This window comes from Ammospiza nelsoni, chromosome 31 (assembly GCF_027579445.1).
Source record: "Ammospiza nelsoni isolate bAmmNel1 chromosome 31, bAmmNel1.pri, whole genome shotgun sequence".
In the NCBI taxonomy this organism is placed as follows: Eukaryota; Metazoa; Chordata; class Aves; order Passeriformes; family Passerellidae; genus Ammospiza; species Ammospiza nelsoni.
The window spans coordinates 4,124,817-4,128,883 of record NC_080663.1 but is presented as its reverse complement, the minus strand read 5'-3'; the positions used below and the strand labels follow the sequence as shown (position 1 = coordinate 4,128,883).

The 4,067-nt window shown below is 50.7% G+C and overlaps 1 long non-coding RNA gene across 1 annotated transcript; it reads left to right on the top strand.

Annotated features, from left to right (window-relative positions):
• Nucleotides 1-1,581: 1,581 nt before the first annotated feature.
• On the top strand, nucleotides 1,582-2,567 carry LOC132085673 (uncharacterized). The gene is made up of 2 exons (XR_009420263.1): nucleotides 1,582-1,622; nucleotides 2,225-2,567. It is a non-coding gene; the product is annotated as an uncharacterized LOC132085673 (long non-coding RNA).
• Nucleotides 2,568-4,067: the final 1,500 nt, after the last annotated feature.

Here is a 4,067-nt window from a genome sequence, read left to right as displayed (position 1 = left end):
ACAAATTGGGGGTGCTACCATCTGATACCTGGTTCCATGAAGCCCCTCTGTGTCACCATGGTCCCTGGATTCCATTGAGGCCCAGTAGTGTAACAATAATTCCCTTGTTTCAACAACTTCCCATAGTGTCACAATGACCCCTTCCCTCCATGAGGCCCTGCAGGGTCACAATGGCCCTTAGGTTCTGCGTCACCCTACAGTGTCACAATGGTCTCCATGATTCCATGGGGCCTTGCAATGCTACAATGCTCTCCATGGATCCACAGCAGCTTGCAGGATCACAATGGCCCTTTGGCTCTACAAGGCCCTGAAATGCAGCAGTGGCCTCTTGGTTCCACAAAGCCCTGCTGTTTCACACTGGCCCCTTGGGACCATGCAGCCCAACACAGCCACAAAGATATCCTTGGTTCCATGAGGCCCCACAGTGTCACAGTGTCGGAGTGGCCCCTTGGATCCATGGTACCCTGCAGGGTCACAATGTTCCCCTTGGTTCCACAAGTTCCTACAGTGTAACAGGTTCCACAAGGGCCTGCAGTGTCATCATGGCCCATTGGTTCCACTATGCTCCCCAGTGTCACAATGGTCTCCCATAGGAAGGGAACAAGTGAGCCTCAGTGGTGCAGGGGCAGATGAGAGGCAGTAGCCAGAGGCCAAGTCTAGCCAGACTTGACTGTATGATCAGACTTTGTCTGGGAGTAACCCTTGGATATAGAGAATTTTAGACGCAGAATTCCCATTTTGGCCATGGGCGCCTAGACAAGAAAGACAGTTCTTTCCTATAGGAATAAAAGCATAGAGTTCAGTGCTTCAAGGTCAGATGGGAAGTGGCCCTTGACATGTCAAATTCAGTGGGACCTGTCAGAAAGCCCCCAGGAATCGAAACCAGGCAGACCTGTTCCATGTTCCCTTACCTTCATGGGTCCTAACACTGTCAAAATGGTCTCCTTTATTCCATGAGGTCTGGCAATGTCACAATGGCTTCTTGGTTCATGAGCCCCAACAGAGTCACAAGGGTCCATTGGCCCCATGCAGCCCTGCTGTGAAACAATGGCTCCTTGTTTCTATTTTAAATCAATCCAAATCAAAACCACAGTTTGATCATTGATCCTTGCTTCCATAGGGCCTATGATTTGCACAATGGTCTCCTTGATTTCATGATTCCTGGATTCCACAGTCTCACCATAGTTTCCCTGGACCTGCATTGTCACAACTGACCCATGGTTCCATAAGGTTCTGTACGGTCACTGTGGTTGCTGTCAGAGGCTGGATGAGATCGATGTCCTGAGACACCTTGGGATGCTCGGAATGCCCGTGTGGGTCCAGGGCTGGGTCAGGCCTTGGTTTGTGGTGGGACAGAGCCCCCCCCCCCAGCCCTGGCCTGGCAGAACTGTCAATCACACAGCAGGGGGTGATGTTATTCCAGCTCTGATTAGCTGAGCTGTTTATCAATCAATCACACACTAGCAGCTGGTGCCTACCCTGGCTCTGATTGGACAAACAACTGGCAGTCCCACCCCAGGGGTGGGCCCATGAAGGCCCAGGGGCTTAAAAGCCAGAGCACGAGGCCAGCCTGGGGTCTGGATCCTGCCTTCTACTGGGATTCCTTGGTTGGTGATGCTGAGGTCAGAGCATTTTCTACCTATGTGTGTGTCTTTCTATAGATCTTCTGTCATTCTGTTGTTCTCTATTTCTTCTCCTTCTAATCCTACTTATCTGGGACATTTTTGGGTAACTTTACATCAGAATGGTTAAAGAATTTTAGGTTAAATGTGTGGGAATCCAGGGCACAGGGAATATTTCCCTGTCTGCTCTGAGGGGTCCTGACCCCAGAGAAACACTGCCTTTAACCTTCACCCATGGAGAGGACTTCCAGGACTTTGAGACAGATTAGAATTCACCAAAGTGTGAAATATATTACAGGGTAGTATACTATGTCCTTTGGGTGAGAAATTTAATTTTGGGGATTTTTAGTATGGTGTAGAAAGGAAGCAAGATGGAGAAATTGGAGTGCAGTCCCTGTCTTCATCCACTCCATTTTCTGCAGTGTTGGTGGCACAGGGTGATTGGTCAAGGAAAGCACTGTTCAGAGGTTATGTGGACAGTCAAGGGATGAGTTATTGGTAGATAAGTGGAAATAATGTATGTTTTAAGAGTTAATTGGATAAGACAACTTTAAAGACCTTTAAACTGTACATTTTAGAGCCATTTTGTGGTGTTTTTCCAGCGTACTGAGCCTGGCATGCACAGCATGCACAACTTTGGATAACAGAAAACAAGAAGCTGAAGACTGAAAAACTCCCATGCATCTCCTTTTACCTGGCACAGAATTACTACAGGAGGGTTTCCCCCATTCAGGGAGCCCCCAGAAAGGCCGCATGTAAAACAAACTTAAATAACTGGTGCCCTAACAATGTTTGTAATAAGTTGGGTCTTTTCCATAAAGTTGTTTACTGAAGGGTGTTGTATTAACTGGCCAGTCATGTGGAATGCATTGATTAAAGGACCAGTGAGGTCCACCTGTAGCAAACCAAGGCATAAAAGAGGATTAAAAAACAGGTGGCTTTTAACCCTTAGCCCTCTGATCTGGGTCTGTGTTATCTCTGACTCATCAGTGAGATTTGGGGATCTGTGGGGGCTATTTGGGATCCTTTCTGTATTTTGTGACCAAACAGGAGCTCCTCTAAAAAACTTTGCCTGAAACTCCCAGTATGCCATGACAGGAACCCCTGTGAGTGTCTGGGACATTCTGGCTCTTTGGCAACCTGGGGACTGCTGGGATGTCACCGTGGAGCCGCTGTGAGTGCCTGTGACAGATCGGTGCCTTTGCAGCCCAAGCTCCCCTGGGATGTCACCATGGAATGGCTGTGACTGCCTCTGACCACAGGGCTCTTTACCATCCCCAGAAACCCCCGAGAGGTCTCCATGGAGCCCCTGTCCCTGCCTGTGACATTCCAGCTCTGGAACAGCCTGGAGACTCTTGGAAAGTCCCCATGGAACCCCTCTGAGGGCCTGTGACAAAGCTGATCCTTAGCAGGCAACCATCAGGAGCATCCTGTTTATATGGTCAGTTTCCATGGCAACCATCACCAGCCCCCTCTTGCTATGCTCAGTTTCCATGGCAGCTCCATGGAGACCCCATGTCAGGGGTGGTTGCCATGGACACCAGCTCAGGCCTGCAGCCAGAGCCCATTGTCATGGCAACCATTGGCTGTCCCATCCCCAGGCTCATGGGATCCCAGAACCACAGAATGGGCTGAGCTGGGAGGGACCCATCAGGACCCTCCAGTCCAACTGCTGGCCCTGCACAGGGCACCCCAACAATGCCAGCCTGGGCCTGGCAGCGCTGTCCAAACGCTGCTGGAGCTCATAGAGCCCTGGAGCTGGGACCCTTCCCTGGGGAGCCTGGGCAGGGCCCCAGCAGCCTCTGGGCAAAAACCTTTTCCTGACATCCAACCTGAGCCTGCCCCGACTCAGCTGCAGCCATTCCCTCCACTCCTGTCCCTGGGCACCAGAGGGAAGAGGTTCTCACAGCCCCAGCCAGGGACCCACTCCCAAGGCTGTTGCCATGGCCACCAGGGCTGGCACCAGCTGGAAGTCTCAGTTTCCATGGGCCAGGGTACAGGAATGGGATTCCACAATTTCCTGCTCCTGCTAAAACCTCGCTGCCCTCACTGCCCTCCCGCCTCCCATTGAAAGCACAAAAGGCAAAGATCCTGGGCTGGGATAAGAACAATTTATTGGGAACAGCAACGAGATAAGGAAAAAATGGTACAGAAACAATATTGATAACAGAAGAGATAAGAAAAGCTATTTATAGGGAAAACTACAACATCCACAGCAGGCTCTTCCTGGCCACGTATTTCCCCCTGCCTGGAAATGACACCCTTCTCCTCTGGGGAGAGAGAGAGAGTCCCTTTCCAGCCCCTGGCAATGTTCTGAGGTGGGAGTGAATGTAATGACAGGGCCATGGGAAGACCCTCATGTTTTCACTGCCACATCATGTCATTGGCAGGGGCAGGAAAAGGGACAGCTGTCTTCCCAGCATGGATCACAGATAATATGGATCA